This window comes from Sorex fumeus, unplaced genomic scaffold (assembly GCF_029834395.1).
Source record: "Sorex fumeus unplaced genomic scaffold, SorFum_2.1 ptg000029l, whole genome shotgun sequence".
NCBI lineage: Eukaryota > Metazoa > Chordata > Mammalia > Eulipotyphla > Soricidae > Sorex > Sorex fumeus.
The window spans coordinates 15,118,377-15,131,331 of NW_026606086.1; positions in this window are offsets into that span (position 1 = coordinate 15,118,377).

The window sequence follows — 12,955 nt, forward strand, 5'->3', positions numbered from 1 at the left end:
GAGCCTGTGGTGTTGGAAATTTAATGCATGAAGCGTTGCCATTCTCAGTATTGCAAACCATGGTGACTTAAATAAAATATTTTGGAGGTTTTGGGGGGATCACATCCAACTGTGCTCAAGACTCATTTCTGTCTCTAAGTTCAGAAATCATTCCTGGCATTGCTCAGGGAACCATGTGGGGGTTCTAGTGATCAAACCTGGATTGGTCAAGTGCAAGGAAGACACCCTATCTGCTGTACTATTCCTGTACTAACCTTGAAAGTAGAGATAAACAAATGGGACTCCATAAAACCATAAATTTTCTGTACTACAAAAGAGGTGAGACTGCAAATAAAGATACCTTCTTGACAGGGAGGAAATCTATACATGTAATTCATTGAAGAGCCAAAATCTAATATATCTGAAGTACTCCCAAAGCTCAAAAACAATGAAAACAAACAACCCCATAAAAAATATAAAGAGAATAGATTAATAAGCACTTCCTCAAAGAACATCTTCAGCAAGTGTTGGATTACAGTTCTAAACATTTTAGTTTAACATTGATTCATCCTTTCTCATCAGTCTGTTCTCCTCAACCACAAGGACTTTAGGTTTATTGACTAATACCCACCACAATGCTCCTGAAACACTCCCATTTCCTCTGTATGTAACTTCTCCTTTGTGCTCTGTTTCTCCTATCTGCTAATCATTATATCCTCAAATCAGACCCTGTGACTTGTAGTCAGATTCTTCTGAGGACTCCGGATAGTATGTATGCAAGTGTAACATTGCTTGTCTTTTTTCTTTATGTCCTTTGGATAGTTTACTTTAGAGCAATGTTAATTTGTATAGACACAGGAAGACAGTGCTATGCTCTTGTAACTTGAGAGTTAATTGATTCCGAATTATATTTACTACTGGGCATCTGTCATATTTACTCAATTTTAGTCTCAGTTGCCCTTAGTTCCTAACACCTGACAAGGAACTTGGATGGACGCAGGGCAAGCTGTAAGCTATCCAGACATCAAAAAAGAACATGCTGTAAGCTACTCTGGCATCAAAAAGGGACAGGTCAAGTGCCATAAAACTTAAAATATGTTAAGATCATGGTCATGGACAAACTGTCATGACCCTAAAACAAGAAACTGGATAAGGACCTTGTGGGGGTTAAGAAAGACTGACCTGGCCTGAGGACTGTAGTCTGGGATATGTAGTGAGGTATATCCAGGAAAAGGCACCCTTTAAGCTTAATAAATCTCTTTCACTGTCCATACAAAATGATTATAAATATTATTAAGAGGTAAATTTAAGATGACCTTCGAAATGAATACTGGCTAAGGAAAAGAGGAAGTAGTGCATCTTAGATGGAATTCTGCCTTGGGCAGATCTCCTAGCAGGATGAGATTTTGTCCAAGAAAAGCTTCCCCAGAAGGCAGGGCTTTACAAATGTTGATTGTGCATCCACACCTAATGTGTCATTGCTACTGCCAACCACTGATGTTTTTTCTCTTAACTAACACTGGGAGATGGGAATGGATGCAGTGTGAGATCTGAATGGGGGACTGAGTGAGACGGGAATTGGCTTGCCAGGAGAATGGAACCAATGGCAATGGAATAAATGGCAATGGTGGGACAGAGATTGAAATAAAATGGCGACTTTTTGATAAGGACCATTCTCACTGGTGTAAAGTGATGTCTCATTGTCATTTCCTGTTAATCAGTGATAATGGGTAGTTTTTCATGTTTGTGAGTTCAAATACTGTGTGTGTGTGTTTGTGCAATGCATGTGTTCAGTGGTAAAATGTTGCCTCCCCTCTGTGCGCCGGCTGACATTGATGGATGAACCAAGGAGGAAATGGGGGCCAGGCTGATTGGGTTTCAGTCATATAATGTTCTAACACTCGTCCCTTCACCAGTGTATGTTTCCCACCATCAATGTTCCCAATTACCTCCTAAAACTTTCCCCTGCTTGTCTTGATAGCAGGCAGTTTTCTTCTCTCTCTCTCTCTCTCTCTCTCTCTCTCTCTCTCTCTCTCTCTCTCTCTCTCTCTCTCTTTCTCTCTGCCTCCCTCCCTCTCTCTATATATATATCTCTATCTCCCACCTCTCAGTGTTCATCCTTTTGGGCCTTATGGTTTGCAATACAGATACTGAAAGGTCACCAGGTATATCACTCTACCTACTTTCAACACTCAGTTCCTATCCAAAAGGATTATTTCCAACTATTATTTTTATACTGGTCCTTTCTCTATCTTAACTATCCTTTGCCCCTAAACTAGAGGATATTTAAAGATTTTATACTACTGCTGGACACTGAGAGTATCATGCTAAGTGAAATGAGTCAGAGAGAGAGAGAGAGAAGGACAGATATAGAATGACTGCTCTCATTTATGGTATATAAAGTAACATACTGGGAGACTAACACCCAAGGATAGTAGAGATAGGGCTCAGGAAGATTGTTCCATGGCTTGGAAGCATGCCTCACCTGCTGGGGGGAAAGACGGTTGAGATAGAGAAGGGACCACCCAGTAAATGATGCTTGAAGGGCTAGCTCAGGATGGGAGATATGTGTTGAAAGTGGACTATGGACTGAACATGATGACCACTTAGTATCCGTATTGCAAACCACAACACTGAAAAGGAGAGAGACAGTAAAAGAGAATGTGCCTGCCACAGAGGCGGGGAGCGGGGGCAGGGGTGCGGATCATCGGGTGGTGGAGAATGGACATTGGTGGAAGGATGGGTACTCGATCACTGTATGACTGAAATGTAAGCACAGAAGTTTGTAAGTCTGTAACTGTACCTCATGGTGATTCATTTAAAAAATAAAAAATAAAATTTTAAAAATTAAAAAAATTTAAAAATTTCTAAAAAGAAACTTGGCTAACTCAGGGAACATTAGGGAGAAATAGAAAGAATGGATTTTTAAAAAAGCACAATGAAACAAAGGCATGCATAGTTAAGTTAGTTCTATCTACCGAATGGATCTTTCTTGAGAGGAGACTTTTAGGTAGATGTTTACATGGAGGTATATGTTTCATGGGTTATAGTCATTCTTTGGTTTTCTTTCGTGAATTAAATGTTTTGCCACTAATAAATAATGGCTTCTATCTCTACAAAGCCAGTCACAAAATATTTGTTTTGACCAGTCACAGGTATAAAAAAGGTTAAAGTCAGTGGTGGACATACACTCAGTGAAATATTACTCACTGACAAAATTGAAAAAAAAGATGAAATTATGGCCTTCATTTCCAATAAACATAACTAGATTTTTCTAAGAGGGATAAAGAAGTGAAATACAATTATCTAACGGCTTGGTTTTTATGTGGAATATGAATTACTAAAACAAATAAACTGTCAAGAAACAAACTAACTCCTACACTCAGTAAAACACTATGGTAATTAATATAGGAAAGGGGGCAGAGAATTAGAAATGGGAATATTTTGTCAATGGAAGGGCACAAGACTTTCAGTGGCAGGAGTGGCACAATTAGATACCATAAGAACGTGTGAAGTTACCACCTGAAAACACTATAATATATTAAAAAATGATAATTCAATGAGAAAATTAAACTATCTTTGGTTGGTAACTATCTTTAGTTTGGACAGTCACTTTAGTGCACAGTGAAACCCCCAGCTCCTTTCATAGCGGATGCCAGATCTGATCCTTGTTCCTCATACTGAATTTTGATGGGCTTCCCGCTACCCCGTGATTTCTTCACTCCCATTGTTTGTTACAAACTCTGCATGTTACCCACTTCTTCATCTGTAGTTGCATACTACTAAATTCATTGAAAATCAGTCTTGTACTCTGTCAATTAATCGCAATCCAGGAATTCTAATCTCCTAACTTCTGTTTGGAGACAAGTCTAGCTTGGGACTGCCTGTTTAATAATCCTCTTAAGGTGTTTGGATGTAGGCAACCTTGTATGTTTTCTGAGTTGATTTTTCTTCCTAATGTTTCCGAATTTGAGTGTGTACTGCTGAATGGAGCCAGGTTTGCCATTGTGAGATAAATCCATACATTTGAAAGTAATGTGATCTCTGCATTGGGGAATACTAAAGTCACACAAATTTAAGATAATCACTACATGTTAGTTTTCATTTTAATTTTTATATTTTGGTCTTGAGTCACACCAGCTGGTTCTCAGGGCTTTGTCAGGTTCTACGCTAAGGGCTTTGTCAGGTTCACTCCTGATCATAGCCCAGAGACAACATAAAATTCTAGAGATTGGACAGAGGCTTCCATATGCAAGCAACACCATACCACTGTACAATTTATCTGCATTATATTGTTCTAAAAGTTTGTTTAAGATAGTTTTAGATGTTGATTCCTAAAGTTTGTTTCAGATTGTTGTAGATGGTTCCCTGAACACTGCCAGTGTGACCTTCCCTCCCCAAATTTTTTTTTCAGAGATAAAGTTCTGGAAAAGGAAGATAATAATTATTCCAGTCAAAGTAGAGAAATAAAATAGAAAAAATAAGAGTAGAAATCAATAATACTGAAAGCATAAGAACACTAGAAAATTTTGATGAAACCTAATATTTTAGTATCAGTGAAATTTAGAAACTTCTTAGAAGACTGAAAAAAGAGAAAATAGCTGTCAGTATTGGAAATGAAGCTAAAGAGTTCCAATAGACCCTTACAAATATAGATGTATCATAACAAATACTATGAACATAAATTTAAAAACTTGGATGCAAAGAATGTAGCACTATAGCACTGTGCTCCTGTTGTTCATGATTTGCTTGGGCAGGCACCAGTAACGTCTCCATTGCGAGACGTGTTGTTATCGTTTTGGGGAGCTTGTCAGGCTCTGCAATGTGGGCAGGATACTCTCAGTAGCTTGCTGGGCTCTCTGAGAGGGATGGAGGAATCGAACCCAGGTTGGCTGCGTGCAAGGCAAACGCCCTACCCGTTGTGCTATCGTTCCAGCATTTCAAATACATTTCAAAGAATATATTCCTTGAAAATTACAAACTATAAAAACCCAAGAAGTCTTAAATTCTTTTGTTTTGTGTTTGGATCACACTCTGGGGACTGAACTGAGCCTACTAGGACTGAGGAGACAAACAAGGCAAACATCTTACGGCCTTACCAGTTGTACTATCTCGCGAGCCCCAGTCTCCCATTTTGCATGCTTGTTTTAGGGCCACCCATGGAGGTGCTCAGGGCTTATTCCCTGATTTACACTCAGGGAGCATTCCTGGTGGGCTCAGAGGATCCTGTGGGGTACTTCGGAGACAAATCTAGGTCAGTGGAGTGCAAGACAGGCACCATCTCTGCTGAAATTTCTCTCTAGCCCCATAAAAATTTCCCCTCTAACTTTAAAATAAATAATTTCTAAGCTGGAGAGAGAGTATAGGTGTCAAATCACTGACCTTGCATGCAGCCAACTCTGGTTCCATCCTGGCATGGCAAATGATCTAAGCGCTATCACGAGTTATCTCTGAACAGAGCCAGGAGTAAGCCCTAAGTACACTAGGTGTGGCCCAAAATCCCACCGACTCCTACAACAAACGGTTTTAAGATTTCTGCCCCTTTCCCCTTTCTCTTTTCTCCCAGAAGCCCTATGATGTGAATTTTATTCACCTTGATGCTGTCCTATATACCTGTGTTAGTCATCATTTTTAATATTCATTCTCTGTCTTTCTCTTTTATGCTGGCCTACTTGGATAGTTTGCACTGTTTTCTTTATAAGCACACTGATTCTATTTTAACTTCTTTTACCCTATCATTGAACTCCAGAATTATATTTTTTGTACATTTACAGAATTTTTCAGCTCCATTTTTGTTTAGATCCTTATCAAACTTTCTCATACTTTTCAGTTTTTACTAACATTCTCTTCCCCAGATCTCCAAATGTTAGTGAGCATCATTGGAATTGTTGCTTTAAAGCTCTCTAGGGTAGTTTGCTTGACTTCACTGCATCGGGGGTTCCTTACAGCCTGTTGTCTTTATCCCTTGGTTTAAATTAATTGCCTCATTCTCCTATCATTTTTGTTGCTCCTCGTGTGAGAAACCTGTGTTTAGGCAATTGTGGATGGCAGCTTGGGAATCTGAAGTCAGAGATGTCTAGAAGTTTCTGGGTTATGATGATCTGGCACCAGCACCAAAGTTGAGTGTGTCAAAATCAACAGGGGTTTCAGTCTTGAGTTCGTGACCCAGCTATGGGACTGAGTTTGAGCAGCTCTGGGTAATGACATGATTTCAGGCTCGCCAAGGCCCAGCACTCACTACACTTCCTCAGTCAGGAAGTCCTGGGTGACTGGAGAACCTGTTCAAGTGAAGTAAAAGCCATGCCAAGGCTTCCTATAGATATTTCTTTACTTAAAAATGTTTGGGATTCAGCCTCCAACACCACAAAAACTATATTGAGAATATAAAGAACACATTTCTATCCTAATTCATAAAAATGTCTCATTTTTAATTAAAAATATTTTTAGTGCCAGGGATTCAAACCTGGAGCATTGCGTATGCAAGGCAAGAGCTCTACTGTTGACCTACATTCTCAACCCTCATTATATATAATTCAGTTGAGTTGAGATTTAAAATTTACACCTTCCAACTGAGTTCACATAAAAATATTGATGACTCCTACAGACTCCCAAGGCTGAACCAAGAAGACCTGGAATACCTGAACAGACCTATCACCATCAAGGAAATTGAAATGGTAATAAAAAGTCTCCCCAAGCACAAAAGCCCTGGCCCGGATAGATTCACCAGTGAATTCTTCCAAATCTTTAAAGAAGACTTACTCCCAATCCTCTTTAAGCTTTTCCACGAAATTAAAATATCAAATACACTTCCGAACAGTTTCTATGAAGCAAATATCACACTGATACCAAAAGCAGACAGAGATAACACAAAGAAAGAGAACTACAGGCCGATATCCCTGATGAACACAGATGCAAATATCCTCAACAAACTACTAGCAAATAGAATCTAACTACTCATCAAAAAGATCATACACCATGACCAAGTAGGATTCATCCCAGGGATGCAAGGATGGTTTAACATTCGGAAATCAATCAACATAATCCATCATATCAACAAAAGAAAAGATAAAAAGCATATGATCATATCAATAGATGCAGAGAAAGCATTTGACAAGATTCAGCACCCCTTTATGGTGAAAACCCTAGCCAAAATGGGTATAGAGGGGACTTTCCTCAGCATAGTTAAAGCCATCTACCACAAGCCTACAGCAAGCATCATCCTCAATGGGGAAAAGCTGAGATCCTTCCCTCTAATATCAGGGACGAGACAAGGATGCCCACTCTCTCCACTGCTGTTCAATATAGTACTGGAAGTACTTGCAATAGCAATTAGGCAAGAAAAAGATATTAAGGGCATTCAGGTAGGAAAGGAAGAAATCAAGCTCTCACTATTCACAGATGATATGATACTATACTTAGAGAACCCAATAACCTTCACCAAAAAACTCTTAGAAACAATAGACTTGTATAGTAAAGTTGGAGGCTATAAAATCAATACCCAAAAGTCCATGGCTTTCCTATACGCAAACAGTGAGAGAGAGGAAAGCTATATGAAAAAATCAATCCCGTTCACAATTGTGCCCCAGAAAATCAGTACCTAGGAATCAGCTTAACTAAGGAAGTAAAGGACCTGTACAAAGAAAACTACAAAACGCTACTTCAGGAAATAAAAGAGGACATGAGGAAATGGAAAGACATCCCCTGCTCATGGGTCGGGAGACTTAACATTGTCAAAATGGTAATACTACCGAAAGCACTGTATAAATTCAATGCAATCCCTATAAGGATACCCATGACATTCTTCAAAGAAATGGAGCAAACACTCCTGAAATTTATATGGAACAATAAGCCCCCACGAATAGCTAAAGCAATTCTTGGGAAAAAGAAAATGGGAGGAATCAACCTCCCTAACTTCAAACTTTACTACAAAGCGGTAATAATCAAAACAGCATGGTACTGGAACAAAGGCAGAACTGCAGACCAATGGAACAGGGTTGAATACACTGACATCTCCCCTCAATCATACGGTCATCTAATCTTTGATAAAGGTGCAAGAAATGTGAAGTGGAGTAAGGAAAGCCTCTTTAACAAATTGTGCTGGCATCACTGGACGGCTACATGCAAAAAAATGGGCTCAGAACTCTGCCTAACACCATGTACAAAGGTAAGATCAAAATGGATTAAAGACCTCAACATCAGACCAGAAACCATAAGGTACATTGAAGACAAAGTTGGCAAAACCCTCCATGACATTGAGGCTAGTGGTATTTTCAAAGATGACATGCCACTGGCTGAGCAAGTGAAAACAGAGATAGATAAAAGGGACTATCTTAAACTAAGAAGCTTCTGTACCTCCAAAGAAACAGTGACCAAAATACAAAGACAGTCTACAGAATGGTAAAGGATATTCACCGAATACACATCTGACAAGGGGTTGATATCCAGGATATACAAAATACTGGTTGAACTCCACAAGAAGAAAACATCCAACCCCATCCAAAAATGGGGCAATGAAATGAACAGAAACTTTCTCAAAGAAGAAATCCGAATGGCAAAAAAGCACATGAGAAAATGCTCTACATCATTAATCATCAGGGAGATGCAGATCAAAACCACAATGAGATACCATCTCACACCTCAGAGACTGGCCCACATTCAAAAGAACAAAAGCAACCGTTGCTGGCGCGGATGTGGCGAGAAAGGGACACTCCTTCACTGTTGGTGGGAATGCCGACTGGTTCAGCCCTTTTGGAAAACAGTATGGACGTTCCTCAAAAAATTAGAAATTGAGCTCCCATTTGACCCAACGATACCACTCCTGGGAATATGTCCCAGAGAGGCAAAAATGTGTAGCCGAAGTGACATCTGCACTTGTTTGTTCATTGCAGCACTCTTTACAGTAGCCAGAAACTGGAAGAGATCTGAGTGCCCAAGAACAGATGACTGGTTAAAGAAACTTTGGTACATCTACACAATGGAGTACTATGTAGCTCTTAGAAAAGATGAAGTCATGAACTTTACATACAAGTGGTACAATATGGAAAGTATCATGCTAAGCGAAATGAGTCAGAAAGAGAGGGATAGACATAGAAAGATTGCATTCATCTGGGGGATATAAAATAACAAAATATGAGATTAATACCCAAGAATAGCTGAGATCAACACCAGAAGGATTACTCCATAGCTTAGAGGCCAGCCGGGTATTCTAGGGGAAAGGACAGTTCAGATAGAAAAGGGAACACCAAATGGAGTGTGTTTGGAGGATCCTCCCAGGAGGGGAGATGCAGGTTGAAAGTAGACTGGACTGAACATGTTCGCCACTCAATGCCTCTTTTGCTGATCACAACGCCCAAAAGGAGAGAGAGAACAAAAGGGAATGCCCTGCCACAGTGGCAGGGGGGGATGGAGGGATGGGGGTGTGGGGGGGTAGGGATATTATCCTGGTGGTGGAAAATGGGCACTGGTGGAGGGATGGGTATTTGATCATGGTATGACCGAAATCCAAGAACAAAAATTTGTAAATCTACAACTGTACCTCATGGTGTTTCACTAATAATAATAATTAAAAAAAAGAATATCAAAAGCCCCTAACAACTGTATTATGAACAATTTTGTAAATCATTGTGTTTAAATAAAGTTTTTTTAAAAAGAAAAAAATATTGATGACATATACAGATAATTATATGTAAGATTTACTGGATAACTAGACTTCTGTGACAAATGCCATTTGGGGGAAGGGGGGTTTGGGCCACACCCAGCAATGCTAAGGGATTACTCCTGGATCTTCACTAGGAGGCATTCCTGATAGTGTGTGGGGTACCTACCATATGGAGTGTTGGAGATTGAACCTGGGTTGGTTGTCTGTGTGGAAGGCAAGTACCCTACCCACTACACTGTTTCTCCAGCCTGACAAATGTCATTTTACTTTTTTTTTTTTGAGGGCTTGTTTGGAAGTTCTAGAAGGGGAGCGCAGCTACTCGTATATCCTTAACCAAAGAAAGGTCCAGCTCTATTTGATGAAGGCCGTTTTGTTCGACCAAGCGCTCAGCTTGGGGAGGGATGCACATGGAGTGGTGAGGAAGGAAGGGGACACCCGCCTAACCAGCCAGATCAGCCGAATCAAGCCCAGCGATCAATGGGGTGACAGATGTCACAGCCAGATCACCCTCAGGAGTGTTAGCACTGCGGTTGGGCTTTTGCCTTGTGGGCAATCCCCTTGTCCACCTGGGTTGAATTCCTCTGCCCTCCTCGGAGAGCCCAGCAAGCTACCGAGAGTATCCCGCCAAGGCAAACCCTGGCAAGTTCCCCATCAGGTTTTCAATATGCCAAACACAATAACAACAAGTCTCACAATGGAGATGAATTGGGCCCACTGGAACAAATCGATGAACAATGGAGGACAGTGCTACTGTCCTTTTTTTTTTTTTTTTTTTTTTTTTTTTTGCTGCAGGACATGTTACCCTCACTCATTGAATCATATTCTTGACTATGGAAAAAAGAAGCAGTTTTTCTATGTTTGAATCAGGCTATTAACTAAACAACGCACCTGAATTCCAGAGAATACTTATTAGGTTAGTTAAAGGTAAAAAGGTAAAGGTAAAGGCCCTCCCGTTGATCGTCGATTTGCTCGAGCGGGCCCAGTAACGTCTCCATTGGAGACTTTGTTGTTACTGTGTTTGGCACATCGAATATTCTCGGTAGCTTGCCGGGCTCTCCGAGAGGGGCGGAGGAATCGAACTCGGGTCGGCCATGTTGGCCGCTTGTAAGGCGAACGCCCTACCCGCTGTGTAAGTTCTATTTTTTTTTAATTCTTTTTTTTCTATGTTTCCTTTTATAGGAAACATAGGGATAAATATGCTATCGTCTTACAACTTGAAGTGTGTTAAAAAGAAGCACTGAAGTGTTGAGTAAGTCAAGAAGGCTAGTATGGGGTCTCTCCAGCTTGTCATAGAACCAATAACCATGGTGTCATTACATCCAACAAAGCAAAAGGAAGCTAAGAAGAGAAGTTGTGCCAGAATTAAGTGGTTAATGTTATGATCTTTCTAAAGGGCCTCTGGCTGTTTACATCAATATTTTATGCTAACTAACATGGATTTGAATCTGACAGCTGATTGGTGCCTTCTGCCTATTTAATATCGAGAATCTCATAGGCAGTCTCATTTCCAGTCTCATTTCCTGCCAGGCTCTGAAGCTTTACCTATCTCTTCTTTCTGCTTTTCAATTTACTACCATGAAGTTCTTAGGGTTGCTCATACTGATGGCAGTTCCTGCATTCTTGGTGTCTGGCCGTAAGTAAACTTTTTACCTGAAGAGAAGAGTAGGCCATGTTCTTGTTGTGGAAACAGTACTCCAGATATTAATTCTTTGTGAATATCAGGGATGGGGAAACTAGAAGCTTCCATCAGCTTTTTCCACTCCTTACCCTACCCTGGCAACACTTTAACTCATCTTTGAAGTTAGAGTTGACTCTATTCTGAAGCTTTCCTTAAATAAGTTGGATCTTTTTTGATCCAACTTATTTAAGGATTGGATCAGTTCCAATCTTAGAATCCAGTACTAATATAGTCCACTGTCCTCCCGTTGTTCATCGATTTGCTCGAGCGGGCCCAGTAATGTCTCCATTTTGAGACTTGTTGTTACTGTGTTGGCATATTGAATACTTCACGGGGAGCTTGCCAGCTTCACAGGCTTTGCCGTATATTAGTGTCTGTAAATATGCCTAAATGGTTTCCAGAGGTTCTTTTCAAGGGGCACCAGTGACATAGCACAGCAGGCAGGTACTTGCTTTGCATGTGGCTGACCTGGGTTTGCTCCCCAGCATCCCACATCACCTCCGAGTCCTGTTAGAGGTGATCTCTGGGCACAGAGCCAGAAGTAATTCCTGAGCACCACAGGGTGTGCCCCTGCCCCCCCCAAAAAAAAACCAACAACAACAAATCTTTAGGAAAGAAATGACCATACATGTGGTGTGCACATTGTATATGTGTAATTTTCTGGGTTGAATATGAATTGTACATTTTTTCTCTTCAGTGTGGCATCACTGAGGTTTTATTAAGCTTTTTTAAAGCTTCGGTATTATGGGTTTTGACATCAATTATCCAATTGCCATCTACATCTTATTTTTCTGTCTTTTCAGAGTATGCAACAGAAGCTCCATCTGCTCCTGGTGAGTATACATTTGTAATTTACTTACTTCCTGCAATGATTGCTTTCCATTTCAGCTGTATGCCAAGTTACCATGGGGGATGTTTTACAATGAAACCTAAGCAAAAGTTCAGAAAAACTATATTCCTTCTACACAGATTCTAAAAACTATTGTGAGCAAAGAAAATGTGCTCACTTCTTATACTTTATTGCAGAACTCTAAAGTCTCTGACATGGCTTTCTTGAAATTTAGAGTGAGCATTCCTTTATAGGGCAATGTGTCCAACTGGAGTGTGAGTATTTGGGAGAGGAATATGAAATTTTCTTTGTTACCATAAATGAAAGGAAGCATGACCACTCTGTGCATGAGACACCAGTTTCCCCCAGAACACAGAAAGAGATGCCATTTATAAAGCTGAATTAGAAATGTAGGTACTAGTATCATAGAGAATTCAAGGCAAATACGGCATAAAATGAGGTAAGATGAAGCAAGGTCACATAGTTTGCTCTTGTGATGGTCTTTGTGTCTTATTTTAAGACTGAAAATCAAGGTTTTGGACCAAAGCACTTATGCATTCTTTGTCACTTCTATAAATACTGTGTGTTTTGTTCTGTATATGCTGTGTCCATGAAGGAAATATGAAAATTTTAATATTTATTCTCCATATTGGGAACTGTGTCTTCTGGGTGTTGTACATAAAGGTATTGGGTCTTGATAGAACTCACACAATGTGTAATATATCCTATCCCAAATGTAAGGTCTAATTAAAAAAAACTGTTTCATCTCCAGAGATAGCATGGCTATCTATTTATAGCTTTGCTACAGGCA